Source organism: Mustela putorius, unplaced genomic scaffold (genome assembly GCF_011764305.1).
Source record: "Mustela putorius furo isolate JIRA1106 unplaced genomic scaffold, ASM1176430v1.1 tig00537227_pilon_pilon_pilon, whole genome shotgun sequence".
Lineage (NCBI taxonomy): Eukaryota > Metazoa > Chordata > Mammalia > Carnivora > Mustelidae > Mustela > Mustela putorius.
The window spans coordinates 45,427,308-45,446,761 of record NW_025422368.1 but is presented as its reverse complement, the minus strand read 5'-3'; the positions used below and the strand labels follow the sequence as shown (position 1 = coordinate 45,446,761).

General features: G+C 41.4%; 1 protein-coding gene across 2 annotated transcripts in view; it reads right to left on the bottom strand.

The window, feature by feature from the left end:
* Positions 1-19,454, bottom strand: part of LGR5 (leucine rich repeat containing G protein-coupled receptor 5) — a 123,093-nt gene that overhangs the window by 102,814 nt on the left and 825 nt on the right. The window lies entirely within an intron of this gene.

Below are 19,454 nucleotides of genomic sequence, written 5' to 3'. Positions count from 1 at the left end.
CTTGAGATCATGACCTGAGCCAAAGGCAGAGGCTTTAACCCACTGAGCTACCCAGGCGCCCCAGCTGACAGGCTTCTGTAGGACACGCCCATCCCTGTGGTGGAATCCCCGCCCCCTCCACCCCCATCCTTTAAAAGCAGAGCAAACCCAACCCTCTCTGGCAAGTATTTTCAACCCCAGGCAGAGTGAATGGCTTCCTTCTCAGCCTCCACAGGACTTTATACTATCCCTCTAGTAATAATCCCAGCTCACCTTGCCTTGTATTTACTACCTGTCAGGCACTGCTGTGAGTGCTTTGCAAGTAAGAACCCTTGGGAACAACCCTGTGAGAAACATTCTGTTTTACAGTTGGAGAAACTGAAGCCAGAGAGGAGTTAAGTAATTTGCTCAAGGTGGTCAGTGCAGTGCCAGGATTTCAACAGAGAGTGACTGACTCCAGAAGGATGCTATTCATTACTGTACTGCTTTGGTTTACTTGTCTGTCTCCCTCAACTAGATAGTGTACTCCAGGGAGCAGAGGTTCTTATGTGATTCATCTTTGTTTCTTGGGCTTAGTCTAGTTAATAAGTGCTACGTGTTAGGTGAATAATTTAAAGAATTAATAAATGTGCGCACTTAGGTCTGACTGGCTACCCCTTGTGAACAGAAATTGGAAGACTTTACTGTGAATCAGAGGAGGACAGAGGGAAAAGCTTGCCTTTTGCTTCTTGGCTCCTCATCTAAAGCAGGGAAAACACACACGTCCATACAACGCGATTGCTACTTCTTTTCAGGTTATGATTTGGGGTGCAAATAAATAAGTTCGTAATTATGCTTCAGAGAAAATGAATTCAGTATGCCCAGTAAAACTATAAGCTAGTAAAGTAAAAGGTACACTTGGGAGACTTGAACACAGATGCAGAGCCTCTTGCCACACAGATCTTTGTACCATATTCCTATAGGAAGTCTCCTAGTAATGCTAGGTCTGATCTCCGATGAGGATCCTACCCCCTAGGGGTAATCGTGTTCAGACCTCTAGCATTAGGAGGTACTTAGAGGTCCCTGGCATCATGCTGGATGTTAGAGTTAGAGAATGTACAGAGGAAAATCCAGCCAGTGTCTAGAACATTCTTTCCCTCTCCTTCGGGCCAACGCCAACTTGTCCTTCAAGATACCAGATTAAATAGGGGCGCCTGGGTGGCTCAGTGGGTTAAAGCCTCTGCCTTCGGCTCAGGTCATGATCCCAGAGTCCTGGGATCGAGCCCCACATCAGGCTCTCTGCTCAGCAGGGAGCCTGCTTCCTCCTCTCTCTCTGCCTGCTTCTCTGCCTGCTTCTCTGCCTGCTTCTCTGCCTGCTCGTGTTCTTTGTTTGTCAAATAAATAAATAGGGTCTTTAAAAAAAAAAAAAGATACCAGATTAAATAAATGTCAATGGAAGTCTTCCCTGACCACCAAGACTAGGCAGATTCTCTTAAGGTGCATTTCCATTCTCCATCAGAGTCTTTGCGTAATTCTAAGAACATAAATTTAACTAAGCAGTTACTTAATGTCTCTCTCCCCTGTAAAGGTTATACTGCTATACTCTTAGCATCCAGAACAGAGTCGGCAATAGATAAGCATTAATTTTGTGAAAGAATTAATGCATATGCAGGAACATGATGTTAACACTACTGAGGATTTACTCCTTCAGCCATAGATTGAATTCTTGATTCCTAAATATTGCCTTCTTTTCTAGACCTTATGACAGTTAGCAACAAAATGAAAATAAACTTATTTGCATTTTTAAACCCTTAATGGCCAAGAACTTTAAAACAATGTTAGGGAGTTAAAATGTTTGTTGATGGCAGCTTTCCAAAAAGAGGAGAAAAACATGAGAAAAAGCAAGTCAAATCATTTTGAATAATTTTAAAGGCAGGGTAGAAGACTGGTTTTATTTTTTGGCTTCCTTTGGAATTCTTCTGTAACAACAGTTCTGATATAACCCTGAAGCTTGGTGAGCCCCAACCTCACAGAGAGATCCTTTGAAAAGATCCACTTATTTTATAAGCCACATTAAGTCTGACACGAAATGTACACTTTCGTATCTAGGAACCCCAGCAAAGGAGATTAGTAGCCAAAAAAGCAATTAAGTTTACAGTAGGGTAACAGATACTATATCTAATACAACAACTTGGAAAAGGAAGTAAAGCAAAGGTCATATCAACAAGAAAAAAAAGTAACATTAAATAGCAGGGTTTTGTTTCGTTTTGTTTTTGAAGAAACAAAATCCCATATTCCAAAATCTTTCTATCTTATCTAATAACTACATGTGTTTGGATGTTTGGAAAAAATAAGAGAAGAGGCCGCGGCATTACCGAAGCTGGTAACTGGCCCAAACCCCAGGGAACCAGGCTGTGAAATTCAAGCATCTGGAGCATCGGGTTCCTGATTAACTTTTTCAGTTTGATCTCAGATCCTACTCTAGTAGATGCTGTATTGTAGAATCCCAAGCAGGCTGTGTCTGTGTGTCTTACAGGAGCGGCGGCTTAGGGTTTGAATAAATACATCCAACTACCCCAACTTAAATACAACAACCCGAACGCAGAGCTATTGGAAAAACCAACCATGTTTTAGGACTGCGTAATAATCAAGCCCTTTCACATGAAGGTAAAGGTGTCCCCACCAAAGAACGGGGCTCTGTGACACAGACACCAATTATAAATCACCCCTTGGTGATTCTGTTTAGTTACATAGCATTGTAGACCCCGGGGCTTACAATGGTTGTGCAGCCCATGAAACTATCTTTAGCTGGAGTTCCTCTTCTGTGTCAGTATGCTATTTTGAACTAACAATGCTCTCAGATGAGCCGAAAAGATGTATTTAGCTCCCACCATTACAATTTCTGATCCTCTTTACTTTAGCTCTTTTGAAATAACATGAAAGCTTTGGCTTGCTAATTACTTTTATCCAGCCCATAGAAAAATTAGTTTATCTTCCTGATCAAAGCAAATTAGGCAGATCATGGCTGATTAGAATGCAACAGTAAAATCGCCATACTTTCCCTCCCATCCCCTTTCTCTCAGAAATAGGGCCTGTGTCAAATATGTAGGTATTTCCCACGGCCGGGCCGGACTCTGTTTCCAACAGGGACTGCAGCTTGGACAATGGTTCTTACACAGACACTAAAGTTCTTTAGTTCAGTCATTGTGTTCGAGAAGAACTAGTAACCCCTTAGCTAGCATTTGATGAAACATCTAGATTTACATATTTCCTTAATTGCATTTTTGAATGTGAGCGAGATTTATCAGACCAGAGTTAAATGCCTCTTTTATTCCCCTACCCAAGGCAAAATTCAACTCGATGCTCTAAAAAAAATTAAATAAATAAATAAATAAAAGTGAGGTGGGGGGTATGTGTGGAATCTTACTTAATTCCGATCTGAATAAATTTGAAGACTTCAATAAAGTGGGGCGAGGGAGTCACATTACCAAACACAGGAAAGATATACCTTTACCTTTCAAAGAGGAAATGTCCATTTCCAAAGATCTGGCTTACTCAGCTCTTGCAAAAAGCCTATTTTGATTTTCATAATGAATGTTATTACTGGTTGCCAGAGTCCCCAGATCAGTTGCTAAAAACCTCCAAAACGGTTGTCCTTAATAATTTCTCACATAAAATCTCCATCAAATGTAAAAACTGGAAAGTTAGATTTACTCTTCCTTATTTATTTACTATAAATTAACAGTAAATCTTGTATTTAGCTCCATTTAAACCTCCCTCTGCAGCTGCCCATTTGAAAAATAAAATGGTTGCCTTCTTTCACTTCAGTGGGCACAATACAAAACATCCATTGAGCTTTCCCTTTATTGCAGCTGCCAATGCCCAGCCGACTTTTAACAAACCAACCAAGCGGAATCACAATGCAGCTGCAACATTTTATGGTATTTCTGTTGGTTCTCTTTTGAGACTGAAGGTGTTAATTAGGAATCAAAGAACACAACCCTGCCAGCTTTCTTTCACAAACCATACCCTGGTCACTGCAGTTTTCAGAAGAAAATAAATCTAATAAAGGGATAAAAATGTTGTTTGTCACACCAGTAAAGTGTACTTAAGACCCTTTGATCAAAAGCTTTTTATGTCGTCTTGTCAGATGGGCTGGAAATATTGTATTTTTCCCCCTTTCTCTCCCTTCTTCATGCAGACTTCTCGGAATTTTGAATTTAAAGACTGTCTGGTAGGAAAAAAAATAGAAGAAGCCTAGTCATATGCTGGGTTATTACGTATAGGCGGAAGCTGGTCTCCTACAGCAGAGTCATTTTGTTTCTCAGAAAACCGTTCACATTCAACGGTGCGTCATGTTACACATTCACACAAAACTGGGCCTTCTATTAGCATATTTACCGTATTCTAACCACAGGTTCTCGCACATGCCCTTTACATAAACATCTGTCAATACTCCATTTTGGATAGATTATTCATTGCATCAATCTTTTCCAGTCTTATAAGAGGATCCTTTTTTACATACACAGAATTGAATATCGTCATAAGCACAAAACCCAGATATATATACACACACAGGCAAACATCCATATAATGTGAACTTTTTAGATACTGTGTCATTTTTATATAGTTTTTTATGCATCTCGAGTATCGCGCATTCAGATGCAACAGCGTGAAGTCATTACCTTTAATCTTCGGTCAAAGTTAAAAGCTTAGGGTAAGTTTATGAAGTTAACACTGCTGGGAATTAGTCAAGCCTGCTAGCTTTCTCAGCAAGAGGTTTTGCTGCTAGATGCACACATCATGCCAAAATCCATTAATCCTGCTTGAGAGAGGCAGAAAGAAGGTCTCCTTGTTGATTTAATGTTAATGAAATGAATGGGCTCCTGAGGCTACCTACAGAGGCCCTCTAAACTGCAAAACAAATAAAGTCATTTTAAGTAATGCTCACTGCAGGAGAGTCGACAATGCTCCCAGATTTGCTGTACAAAACGGATGGTGGGGGTGGATGCGTAGACACCTCCCCTTTTTACCATCTTGCGACACCTGTCCTGGTGTACGATACACACAAATGTCAAAATGACAGATTGACAGAGAACTGGAGAGACCTCAGAGCATATGCTCACCTCTCGGACTTTACAGATATGAAAACTGAGGCCGGGAGGGTATGCACATCCTGCCAGAGATCCTACGGCTGGTGGGGATGGGAGAGATCAGTGGTCCTCAAAACTTGACCCCACACTGAATTTGCCCTGGGGAGTAAAAAATTCATTCTGATGCCTCGCTTCTTCCCGCAGAGATTCTGACTGAGCTGGTCTGGTGTGGGATCTATGCCTCAAGTTGGTTAATGTTAGGTTCCAGATGGAGCTCATGTGCAGACAATGTGAAAACCATGGACTAGACCTCTAATCTAGCACACTGCTCCTCTGCACCTGCAGTTGGTTCTGTCTCACTGCATCCCAATGTTAACTATTTCCCAGCTCCTAGGATGATGCTGGGTGCCTTAGCATCCTAGGGAGAGTAGATACATGTGTTGGGAGATTTTCAGGCTGTTTGCCAAATGAGTTCCATTTCTTCCATGTGTAAATGCAGAGATGTGCTCCCGCCATGGGTGTGTAGTATGTGCGAGTGTGTGTGCAGACCCCCTGAAGGACGGACATGGACCTGTTGGGTGAGCCCACCCCATAGCGGAGATGGTCGCCAGCGTCTGTGTCCTTTTGGCAGCTTGAGCTCAATCCTTGCTTTTTCTCTCTGACCTGCAGTTGATTTCACCTTTGCTTTTTTATTCTTTTCTCATCTGTCCCTGTTTCCTTTGGGCTGCCGCTTTTCTCTTACCCTCTCACTACCCGGAGAACTGTGCTTTGTCTAAGGAAGATCCTTCTGACTCTTCACTTGAAATTGTGTGACCTTTGCTGCCTTCTCATCCAGCCTGGGTTGGTGACTGTTCCAAACTGCCTAACAGAGAAGAAGCTAGGCTGAGAGATCCCACTTGTCCATTCTAAGCTGCTGGGGAACACTGACGTCATAGACGTCATAGACGTCTGCCTGAATGTTCCTTCAGTTTTGGCTTGAGGGCTGTAAAAATAAATCAGCTTCTTACTTTAGTGATTCAGTGGGCACTCAAGAATTCCAGAATCATCCTTTCACATGCAGTAAGAAATGAAAGTGTTCCGAGAGGGGAGAGTTCCCTTGTCCTTTTCAGACCTGCTCTCTTGACTTCATTGGTCATGGGTGAAGCAGCTTGCCTCTTCTGCAGGGAGGTGTGGAGAATATGGGGAGATGGTGACACAGGGCTCATCTAGCAGAATTAAAAGGCTGTCTGGTCCAATAACCGCCCACCCATCTCTCCTCTCTGCTGGGGATCACTGGGCCTAATTCCAAGGCCCCCAGCTCAAAGACAAGCCTGAGTGGCGCTTTGACCCTCTATTTAACTTTGAATCCCTTCCCCCTCAAAGACTCAAGTCATTGGTAGCTATTATTGTCCAGGAAATAATTTCAGCCTCATTGTCATCACTGACTGCAAAGATCCTTCCTGTGATTGCACTGAACTGCTTCTTTTTAAAGACAGCTGCCGTAATTCCTCACGAAAATTCAACTCTTTTGAAGGTATTTTCAGATAGACCTAAACCTATTCCTTACATGTTTTTTTCCCCCAGAGTTATTTTTTTCAGCTGTTAATACATTGAAAAAATCAAACACATTTTTGTTGTGTTGAAAACATAGTTTTCCGGGGTACATCTCTGGCTCTGAGAAAAGGCTGTTTTCCCTCTGTCCTCTCCGCCCCCAACGCAATCTGTCCTCTCTTGCCTGCTGCTACAGCAAGTCAGCCGCTGAGATTGGGCTTCTGAGAGCCTAACTGATTTTTTCCTTCATACTCCGGAGAAGTCATGGGGATGGGTGAGATGAAAATGAGAGGAGAAAAACAATTTCAGCCCAGGACCACAAGTTGTGGGCCATTCATTGAATCCTGTCTGAAGAGTGGGCTTTAACCATCAGGCCACGGGCTCACTCTCCATGACAAAGTGTCTACTCGGTCATCCGTCACCCTGGAGGTCTGTGCAGTGTCTACACAATATTATGCACTCATGTGAAAATATGAGATGTCATTTAATACACAGAAATTTCTATTTGATACCAAGGATCAAAGATGAAAGAATCTTTTAAACTTAAACAGGTGCTGGGTGATATACCACTCATGGGAAGCTGCCCCTTTTTGCTTCCCCTGGTCTTTTACCTAGTAGGTAAAAATTCTTGTTTAATGAACGTTATATAGGGCAATGGATTCAACTATTTTAGGGAACAGCAATAGTAGGCAACTCTGTATTTGAAAAGCATGGGTTTAAGGGCACCTGGGTGGATCAGTCCATTGGGCATCGGACTCTTGACTTCGGTTCAGGTCACGATCTCAGGGTCCTGAGATTGAGCCCCGTGTCAGGCTCTGTGCTCAGTGCAGAGTCTGCTTGAGATTCTCCCTTTCCCTCTGCCCCTCCCGGTGCTCATCCTCTCTCTAAACAAATAAATAAATAAATCTTTTCTTAAAAAAGAAAAGCATGGGTTCAGTGTTTTAACGGCTGTAACTTCATCAGCAACAAAGACCATAGCACGCAACATTTAATTCCCACTCCACACATGAGGCACTATGCAAAGGGCTTTACGTGAATGATCTTACCAATCTTCACAACAATCCCGCAAGGGAGGTTATCATAATTATTGACATTTTACACATGAGGAAACTGAGACACAGAGTAACTTGCCAAGGTTACTCGAGATAGGTCTGAGATCTTTGCCAAGCTGTTCTCATTTCCGAAGTAGGGATAATTATAACTTTTACTGCCTGTTATGAGGGGTAAATGAGAAATTGGGGACAAAAAGCACTTTCTGAGTGGTTTTCCCTTTCTAGGGAGTTTACAAACACTGCAGTCTACCAAGTGTAGAGGCAAGGACCTCTCTGCTTTCAGAATATAAGATTATACCAGCGATTTTATCAGCTTGTCTCCCTTTTTGTTACATATTTGAGGGCCAGAGAAATGGGGCCTTGTATCTTAGATGTAGAAAAGTGCGTTTGCCACAGTTTAGGGGAATAGAGAGAGACAAAGGTACTGACTCTCCCTGGAGCTACCCTGGGAAAGGCCAGAGCATGGACAAGAGGGTATTTTAAAATATAGGTTTTAGTGTTGTTTAGGTATGGGATGGCCTATGGATCAGGAGACAACTGTTAGTGAAAAGATAGTGTTTTACTCACATTTCCCAAGAGTCGGGGGCATATCAGGCCATGCAAAGTCACACAAGGTCACATGGGTGAGCACCAGAGTCAGGAGGAAGAAGGAGAGGGAGGAAAGCAAGCATGGGCATGAGCTTTCATGGTGGTTTCCATGTGCAGGAATAGGTAGGGAAAGCAAACTAGGAACTGGCTAGTCGGAATAATTTCAGCAGGCTCGGGGGCACAGGGGCTGTCCAAGAGTGGTCTGGTACCTGGAGCTGGCGTCATTAGGAGAGGCAATATTGCCCTAGAGCACCTCCTAAGAGCCTAATAATGAAGATGGTGGGGGTGTGGGCTTTGGATTGGTTGGTTTGCATATGAAAGGCACACTTGCAGAGAAGTACCCTCTATCTCTAGGAATTTTAGATAGCCCTGATAGGCCCAAGTCTCCCGGGTCCACAAGTCCCCAAGAGAGAGCAAAGCATCACAAAAATGCAGAAAATGAAAAACATGATTAATACACAGGGATTCTGAAACACACACACACACACACACACACACACACACACACACAGGGTTTCTGTGTTCTGATCTAAATCCCAGGGTGATTCTTCTTTGGTTCACGAAAACCCATAACTCAAGGAGTATACATAGTCTAGTAATGAAAACAGACAAGCAGACAAATATGGTAGTCAAGTATGGGGAGTTCTAGGACAGAGGTGGGCTCAGCATGATGTGGAAGCATCAAAGACTGGGTTCTAGAGGTGTGGGTCCCAGGAGGCTTTCCAGAAGAAGAAGATGCTTGAACTGAGTATGGAATGATTCCTCCTACAAGTCCAAAAAATGAAAAAGAAGAGAGGCATTCCATGCACACACCAACATACATGAACACCTGGAGGAAGGAAATATGGAAATTGCAGGTGGAGTTCGATATGCTGGAGTTAAGAGAGAGTCAAGGGAGTCAGAGAGTCAAGAGAGGAGGGGCTGAGCGGTAGAGCTGGCAGCAGGGGAGGAATGAAGCAAGAGAAGCTTACTTTGTGGGTCAAACTGAGAATTTAAACTTTATCATGAAAGCCACAGGAAACCACTGAAGGACTGAACAAGAGAGACATGACGCGAGGTGCATCTTAGACAAACAAGCATGGGGGTAGGGAATGTGTGTGCTGAGGGTCTATGTAAACCAAGACAGGAGACTGCCGCAGCAATCCAGGCAAAAAGCAAGGAGAACATGAACTAAGGCAATTTTAGTGCTGGATGAGAAAGGGAGCACATTCAGGAGACATGAAGACAATCTCAATTTGGTCAAGTTAAGGCCACAAATGAAATTCAAATTATAATGACGGGCCACTGGGTGGATTGAGGCCTCTGCCTTCGGCTCGGGTCATGATCCCAGGGTCCTGGGATCGAGCCCCGCATCAGGCTGTCTGCTCGGTGGGGAGCCTGCTTCCTCCTCTCTCTCTGCCTACTTGTGATCTTTGTCTATCAAATAAATAAATAAAAGTCTTTAAAAAAATTATAATGAACACAAGTTTAACTACCATGAACAGACATTTGGGAAATTATTTATTTCTCAAACTAAATCTGGTTGTTTCCTTCTCTTTTGAAGATTTTTAGGTGATACAGAGACACTTTCTCTGTATCTTACAATGGGCTAAAAAAAAAAAAAAAAGATGATATGGTTAAAATCCAGGCACATATATTTATGTATATAGCACACATAAACAACAGGACTCTTTGGCAACACCTAGAAAAGTAACTGGGAACTTTAGAGTTCACTTGAGTGTCTGGCATTGGAGCAAAAAAGTGACAAGAAGGAACAATCAACTGGGGTTCGAACTCTATCTTTGCCAGCCATGTGCTTTCGTGAATGTCATTTACCTCTTAGGAACATGAATTTCATCATCTGTGAAATGAAGGTGTTGGATTAGGTGACCTCCAAGGTCCTTCACATTCTAAATCCCACGGGTGGACATAGCGTTTGACTCATCAGAGACCTCTGCAACCCATCTAAGTGATTCTCATTCTGTTTATTTGGGCAATTAGGCTAATGGTCCAGCAATCATGATTAAATTTCAGTTTTGTACTCTGTAATGTGACCTTAGGTATACAGCTTAGTCCTGCTGGTAATCTGTGCATAAAAGATTATCCTTAGTTCTTTACAGTAGAATGTACTCTACATGCAAATAGCTACTAGCACAAGCTTTGAATTGGTATGATCTTTAACATCAATCTATCAAAATTAGCCTTTCCCTTCCCAATATGCAATTAACTTGTTTTGAGGCCTTTCTACAGCTAAGGCAAAGGGGGCCTCAAATTACTACCTTCTAGTCATTCAGGACCAGACTGTATCTACCTAACACTTCTTAGGATTGTAAGACCGTGGGGAAGCAGTCTCTAGGCTGGGTGACCAGCAGCTGTAAGGCGGAAGGTGCATTCTTGCTGTCAGTGAATCACATTGCTAGAACTTCTGAGATCTTCAAATGAGATATGCTTACACCCTGGGAGAATCTGGTTTAACTAGGATTTCCTTTGCTACCCGAGCTTGAAGACTCAGTGAAAAAAGATCTTGAACTTCCTCTGTTGCCCAGAGCCCCCAGAGAACGACAGCTGCTGAGGGAAGGGGCTGCTGTGATGCGGGCCTCCCACCAGAGGGAGAGTGATGTGGCTTCCCCAGCTTAAAATGAAAGACCCCAACTTTAGTGCACTTAGAACTGATACTTTAATCCCAAAGACTCTTCTCTCTAAACTTCCCTCCATCTCTAGTTTGAAGCCCTGGGGGAAAGTATCTGAGATAAGGAGAAGGCATGTTTCCAGTCCTCTGATACTATCTAGAAGCCAGGGATGGAGAAGGATTGAGAAAGATGCGGGACGGGCGGGGGGGGGGGGCTAGTAGAGGTCTCACCGTCTGAGTTCTGCCTGTACAGCCTCTTGGCTAGCAGATTTCCTTACTTCCTCTTTCCATGTCTGTTGGCATTTTTTTTTCCCCCCTAGGCTTTCCTTTATTGGGTAGTTGATACGCCAATGGTCATAGAGTAGTTCTACGGGCAAATGCAGACATGTCTGTAAGGGTCCCTTCAGGACAGGAAGTTTGAAGAGAAAATAAGGAAGATGTCTAATTTCTGTCTTCCCTAGAAGATGCCAAACTCATTCTGTAGATGCATTCGACAAAACTGTGGAACAAGTGTTTATTACCAAAGTCTCAATACGTACACAAAAATAGATGATTTAGGAAGGTGACTTCTTCCATGGAAAATTTTATTTGGTTTTTATAACCAAATAATCCTCACTGTATATGTATACAAAAAGTGAAAGGTTATTTCGTGCTGATAGATTGAAAGACCAGTTGATTATGTAACCGAGTTCCTTCAAGTAAGTGCCTCCCAAGAAAATTTATAACCTGAAAACTTAAGTGCCATGTGGTGTTTTGTATGTTGAACCAATAAACTCATTAAAATAACATTGGGTAAACCCAAACACAGCACAATGAAATTTCTAACACAGCCCACATTAACCAACCAACTTTAAAATAATATCTTTGTTATGTACTAAGGTTAAAAATTCAGCAAATTCTTTATATTTTTTCCACTTGAGATCATGTGTGGTTTTCTACTTTCCTGAGAAGTACACTTTTGCGGCTTTTTTGATCAAAGGCAGGTTATTTTTGCAAATAGACATCTTTTGTAGATGTCCCTGTTCTACTTAATTAAGGTTTCAAGAAAAAAGAAGCACAGAAATATTTAACAGCTTTTCAGTGAAACATAAAAATTCGCAGGTCCTCTTCTGAGTGTCGACTTTGGAAAGGAAGGCACAAATGTAAGGTTAGCCATCTGTGTGTGTGTGTGTGTGTGTGTGTGTGTGTGTGTGAGGGAGACAAGGAGGAGGAGGAAGGAAATAAAGGAATTTGGCTGCAAAATTGAGTAACAGTTTGAAACACTTGGCTTCCAGTTGTGAAAGATGAGCAACACTGGAGAGAAGGCAGGGCTGACAAGGGACCACTTGAAGAAAGCTTAATCTCAGCTGGCAAGCTGAGGAGGAAGGTCAGCTCAGTGCACGCGTTCTCAGCTGGAGGTGGGCTCCCTTTGCCAGCACGATTGTCTTCTGCATTTCAGCTTCTGAACTAAACCGAAGGTGCCTTCCCGCAGCCAGCTCCTCAGCCTCTCGCCTTGAAAGAGCTGGCTCTCCGCCGCCACGCCATGTCAAGGTTACATGTCATTTCCACGGAGCGAGTGGCAGAAAGGAAACCGTTGCTTACTGGTATGTCGGTGCCGTGGGTGTTCGTGGGTGGAGGACAGAGACTGCTTTCCTCCCTCCTGCCAGCCACAGTCCTTGTTCGAAGAGGAAACCAAACTCCTTCTGAAGGCAAGGACGATAAAAGGAATACAGAAAAAAATGCGCGTACCTCACAAAGGGGACACTTGAACGTGACTGCTGAGTAATTTTAAATTATTAATGTTAAAACAAAGCTGGAGTTGAGAGTGGTGTTCTAGGGGATTTTAGGGATTTTATCCATGTGTATCTTACATTTTCTAAACATTGATTCTTACTGGATGAGATGCTCTTTATACTGAATATAATTTATAATTGATTCGCTAGCTATGGGTTTTTCATATCATTGACTTCGTAAGGCCATAAATGATGAACACACATTAGATTTCTAGCAGCAAATGAAATAAGACTGATGAAACAAGATGGATGGTTTAGGAAGAGTTTTTCTTCCTAAGAAACATTTTTTAGGGAAACTTTTCTCTGATGCATCCGGATTTCTAATTTACACAGAAGTCAGTATCACTGCCCTAACTGTTAAACTGTGCACGGTTTACAGACAGCAAAGTAGACAAAACTTTGAAATAATTTCCATTCTGAATCAAATGGTAGTATGGCCTTTATGACTTCAGTTTATCTTATCAGCTTTAAAGGTGAATACAAACTCAAATAAAATCTGCCCATTAAGAAAGTACATGTCTCTTTGACTTGAGAAATAGTTCCAAAGAATTCAGCTGCTTTATTTGACGCATCGATCTGGTCAGAGAAAAAAAAAAAGAGTTTTATTCTTGACTTGGAAGTTATTAGTCAACTGATCACTTTTTAGAATACTTAGGCAGCTACCACAATTTATCTCTGACTTGGGGGCAAGAAAAATTATTCCTGTGGTAGTAATAAAATGGATATATGAAAAAATATCTACTAAACTTCAAATATCAGCCCTCAGCTATATAATGTTACTCTCACTTTACTGAAAATTTAAAACTGCATTTCCCAGTTAGCTGAAGAAATACTTCTGGTATTAGAGCTTCGTAAATTGTGTTGCTGGAAAAAAAAATGTGCTGAAATATTTCAGCAGCAATTACAATCATGGGGAGGCATAGCTATAAATTAGAAGGCTGATTTTCTTGTGTTTCTGATAAACTGGCTCTGAAGATAATTTCAGAGAGGTCCCCAAACACATCAAGGAATAGAAATATCCTTGAATAAGCAGACAGGCCTGCAAGTTAGGGATGATGATAGTATCTGTGTCACAGATTGCTTGTGGGCCTATGAAGGAGTAAAGTACTTAGCATAATGCCTAGTACTCCGGAGGAACAATATAAATGTCAGCTGTTATTCTAATAAAGTAATTTAGATATGTAAATTCTGGTGCATTTGTTAAAATAAACCCCTCCTTGCATCCTTTAAGCTGCATACAATTTAATTGTATTTCAAGTGGGGCTGGGCCCTACAGAGCTGGGAGAGCCTTTTGTGGTTCTGTTAAGTGCAGAGGGGCCTCTTTCAGCCACTGGGATTTCAGCTCTCTTCACTTCCACACCGTCACTGTTTACTGAACACCGCTTAAGTGTCAGGCACTGGCATAGGCACTTGGGTTATAAAGTGGACAATTTCCTACCCTGGAGGAGCTCACAGTCTAGTGAGGAGAAGAAACCCTGAAGGGAAGAGAGCTCATCATCACATCCTGGAGTGTTATTCCACTTGACCTTAAAAGGAAGACCCTTTCACAGACATGGTCCATGCCTCTGCGTCCTCTCAGTGTGAACTGCTGCTTTTCCATTCCCAGTCTTCAACACTGAGAACAGGGGTCATAAATAGATGAAGGTATGAGGAAAGGGTCTGGCTTGTGAAGCAGTTTTAAAACGGCTCTTCTCCTACTGCGGACACCCTGTTAACAGTCTTTTACTATTACCCCTAGACAATGCAATTGCATTGCTTGAAATCAAATGACTAATGTTCTTCTACCTACCAGTTTCAAAGAAGGCATTTTCATTGGGCTTGATCAGTGTAATTAAAAAAAAAAAAAATTCACTGGGAGAGGTAGGAGAAAATAAATGCCAGGGATTTCAAGAATGGGCCTGCCTCCCACCTCTGGAGAACAAAGTTAACTTTGAATTATGAAAAATTTTATGAAAAAAATCCGTCGATGAAATATCTCCTTTTCCCATAGAAAAAGTTGTTCCCTGGGTGAGACGGAGTGTTGTAGTTGGCGTCTATAACAAGTGAATAAAAATGTGGATTGAAGCTGACAGATACGGGAATAAAAAAGTTGCAGGAGGTTAGAACTCGTGGATCCATTTAACAAATGAAATTCTGCTAAGAGACATCAAAAATAGCGACAGGACTAGATGATCAGCTTGTTTTCTTTGGTATGTAATATATCAGTTGTGGTTCTGATGAAAGTCTGATTCATCTTTGTGCTATAAAGTGAGACTATATAAAGGAAAACATTGCAACAGGAGTGAAGAGGTTGAATCTCATAGGAAAGAATTTGCCTTCTCACGAAGAATTTAATTTGCCAGAAATATCCACTTGTGGAGTGTTTACGAGGAAATGTACCATTTAGCATTATTCTAGATTTATATAAGTAACTGAACAAAAACAAAAAATTACTCCACAGAACTGCTCAATGCAGAGCTCACTACTGTTTTCCATTTCTATCTTATGGCATGTGATTTGGATTAATTGGAAACATACTTCAGTTTATAGCTAAAATGACTTAAATGTATGAATTTTATAGAAAAAATATAAAAAGTGTTTTACTAAGGTCAGTAGTTATTAGGTATCAGTTATAAAACTACAAATATTCTGCAATGTTTATTATATGACAGCTTTTTGGAGTTAATTGCTTACATGGATACTATTTCTATGCCTTTGACAGATGCCTTGGAAATTAAAAAAATCAAATAGTTCAGTTAAAAAACTTAACTTCGAGAAATCATAGACCAGCTTAGTGTTTTTGAACTTCAAACACATCCAATTGGGAATGGTTCCATTATCAAAACACATTTCATTTAACTACAAAGGTTCTTCTTTTTAATTCCAATTTTCTAATTCGTTTGTGATTGCTATCAGAACTCCTTTACTTTGAAGAAAACGCGTAAGGACAAAAAAAGATTGAAGATCTGATTGAAGATCATATTTCTTTTATGTAAAACTTCATTCTCGTCACACAAACTGTCATACACATATTGATCATATTCAGTAAAATATTTATCTTAAATCTACATCATAAAATTGAATCAGAACCACTGCTTAAAAAAAAAAAATATCACTCGGAATAATTTAGTCAATGAGTTTCAGTAATTGCCCCCATTAACAAAAACACTACTAAAACAACGCTGGGAATCCTGGAGAAAAAGAAAGAGCTTCTTTAAAATGAAGGAAAGTCACTGACATCTTTCTATTTTCAACGAATTTTGAAAGCAGTCTGTAGAGCAAACTGCATAAATTCTGCAATCGATCTAAATTTTAAGACTGTTATAAGAGCTAAAGCCTTTTGTAACCATTTCTAAACTACAAACATTTTCTTTGATTTAAAATACTTTTCTTTGCTTGCAGGGAAGCAGAAATATATTAGACCATTTCAAAGAAGATTCTAAAAATATTCTTTAATTTTGAAACTGCATCTTAAATGCTTAAAACATATGCATGACACCAGGGCCATACTTAATTGGTTATAATTGGGGGTTTTGATCAGTTTTTATTAATACCAGTTTTGCTAACTATGTGTAAAATTAAATTTTGTTATAAAGTTGCATATGGAAAAGTAAGCAAGCTACACAAAAATTTTTTAAAAAATTCATTCTCCCTGTTCCTTTGGTTCATGTGACATGAATTTGCTTGTGGATAAAATATTCGTGTCTTTAAGCAACAGCAGGGAAAAACTCAGCGTTCATTTAAAAATAAAGTGGCTGTTCTAGATCAATAAACAAAAGTATATTTTCTATACTGAAACTATATTAGGATGTTCATAAGGATTTAGTTTTCTGTTTGGATGCCACACTAACTGGGGGAAAGACACATCTAAGTAGCATAGGGGAAATTATTTTTGAAACCCAATTAGCAAAAAATGTCCATGTTTCATGCATTAAAATAATTTACTCATAATAAGATCATCTGCTTATTTCTGACAGATTGAAATGTATTAAACACTGTAACTAGTTGTTGCTTGCTTTTAGGTCTCAACCTTAGTGTCTCCCTTACTTTAATGCAGAGGGAGCTTTATTAGCCTATTTACTATTTTGTGAAATCAGAGCCCAAAATGACTGGGGGAGAGAGAGAGAGAGAGAGAGAAAGAGAAGATTAAGATTGAGATTTTCCAGTGTTTCCACCATGTATAGTGGTCCAAATACAGATCTACCGGGGAATGCAGTTCAGTAAGAAAAGAGAATCAGTATTAATGTTTAGACTGGCTTAAGATGGTGCTTTTCTGGGGGAACAAAGATTACAAAACTGCACATAAATAGCTCTTACTTTCTATGAAGAGGCTCAGGAAACTTTCTTTACCTACGAGTCTGGCTAGCCAGCTATCAGATGATGGCAAATCCGTTTGCCAAGTGTATCCAGCTGCAACTTGCCATCATCAATCTGTTTGAAGAAAATTAAACGCTTATTCTTCTGTGGGGAGGGAAGGAAGATTAAGAGATAATATTTTGACTCAAATAAATGGTGATCACCTACGACAAACAATTAAAGATAGCAGTCTGTTTTTTTACCCACATCAACCCTGGGCACGGTTTGATGTTCTCGCCAAAGCTTAATGACGGTGTGGCCCCAGCGGTACCCGGCTATAACTTCATGGTCTCTTTCAAGAGCAAAGGGAAGTTATTTTTTAAACTAAGGAAACCAATCCATGCTTATTTATTTGATTATGAGTAAATAAAAATTTCTCTTTCAGGTTAGGAGCATACAAGCTAAGGCAGAAATGGTCAGATAATTCTAGGTGTAACCAAAAGAGGGCACCATCTGCCCTTAATGTCTACACAGAGTTCCTGTGGTTGGGAAGACAAAACCCAAAACTCTCCAAGCCTCTTACCCACCGCCCCATCCCCCTCCCAGAAAGGGCATCCGGTGGCTCCTGACATTTTGTACTCTATAAGGAGATTAAATTCTGAAACCACACCTTATGAGGAACATGGGTTTGGTTATTTACTTCAGGACTGATTTCTACATTTAGCACTGATGGTGCCTGACATGTTAGTAGCGAGAAACAAGTTTTTAACTTTCACTGGGACACTTTGAGATTAATATTTTATAGCGCACTGAGAGAATTTCCCATTAGGCCGGAGTACAGGCTGTCATCAAACCGCACGAGAAAGAGATGACAATTAACTTCCCAACACTATCTTAACTCCAAGGAGTTATCTATAATGATAGATAGATAAGGAATGGTGGCAGGAAGATCTCCTCACCTACTGAGGACACAGTTAGATGCATTTGAGGTATGTGGGAAATCATCTGAAACAGCATATGATGCCAACTTTTAGTAACAGAAGCCTAACAAATGTTCACTCTTTCAAGTGGGAGGAAAAAAAGCATCCTGACACCACTCAAATTTATTTTCTGTATTCTTATGACACGTGTATGATTGCAATCCATCCGTGTTTGGGGGGACTGCACACCTCCCTTATAACTAATCAATTTCTTCAGGGCAATGGGGCAGAATAGTTCCAGGCTCTTGAGCGCAGTTGCCAAACTGCTCTCAAAAACTCACTATACAGAAGACCCTATGATTCTTGAAACAATGAGTTGAGCGTTTAAACCAGAGGCTGGGGATGAGCATTTCACTTTGTAGTACAACAGACTGCTGTTGAGGAGGAAGAAATGTGAATTCTTAGAGAATGGTCATTTCCACCACTGTAAACGTATCACTACCACCTGCAATGAGTGCAATTGGAGGAAAACCTGGTGGGGAAATACACAATTTTATAATTTTTTCAAGTAAAGAAAAAAGCACGCCAAATAGTTTTATGGTAGATGAGAAGGAGACTGCCATCTGCTAACACTAAAATCTAGCAGGATCGTGCCCTCTTTTCAACGCAAATATTAAAGCAAATAAATTTTTTTCTTTCTCATGCTGTCCGCAGAAAAAGAATCACTATCTAGTGGAAGGCCTTATGCAAGCCTCTTCATGTTTCTTTTCTCCAGAAAACAACTAAACAGAGGAAAGAACCAGTTCACACAAACATCCCAACTCCCTCCTGCCAAGGTACATCAGAGAAGCCGAAACTGGCATGACGTGGGCTTGGGGTGGGCTCACTGCGGTGACTCGAATTAAAACTTTAACGGGTCTCCTTGTGACCACCTCGCGACCCCTTTTTCAGAGTGGCTCTGACCCTAGTCTCCCTCTGCCCGAAGGAACCGAGCCGCAGACATTCCATGGGTTTGGGGGAAGTAGTCGCCTTGGTTCCCGAGAATTGGGTTCCTCCTGGGTCACCTCATCCACCCAACACCTGTTATCATCCTTCGGGTCTCAGTTTTCCAGAGACAAAATTACGAAACGAACCCCTGGCCTGGTCTTCGCGGTTGGGGCTTTGGGGGTCTTTGGAGGCTGCGGTGGGGGTGAAAAGGGGGAGGATCCCCGAGGGATGACAGAGCTTCGGGTCTCCCCTGGGTTGTCGGCGCTGCTGTTTACTCGCCCGCCGCCTTCAGCCCACTTCCCTTTTCCTCCCCGGGAGGAGGAGATGGTTAAAGATTACACCGTGGCCGCGGGCACTTCAAAGGGCGGCTCGGGCAGCCAAAGGTAAAGATAACGTTCTGGCAGCTCTAATCAGGGTTTGTGGTTGCCACATTTTAATCACTTCATTAAAAGAAAAAAAAAAAAAAGGAAGAAAGAAGAAAAGAAAAAGGTTACATCACACGTCCCTGCAAGGGATGCAAAGTAAGTTCCTTCGGGGCTGAGCAAGTTGGAGTTCTCCTTTGGGGAAACGTTTTACAGCCCGTATCTTCGTGGAACGCGTCTGGACGCGGAGGGGAGGTTGCAGCAGGGATCAATTGGGCCGCCCGCCCTTACGTTCCAGGCTCAGGGGCG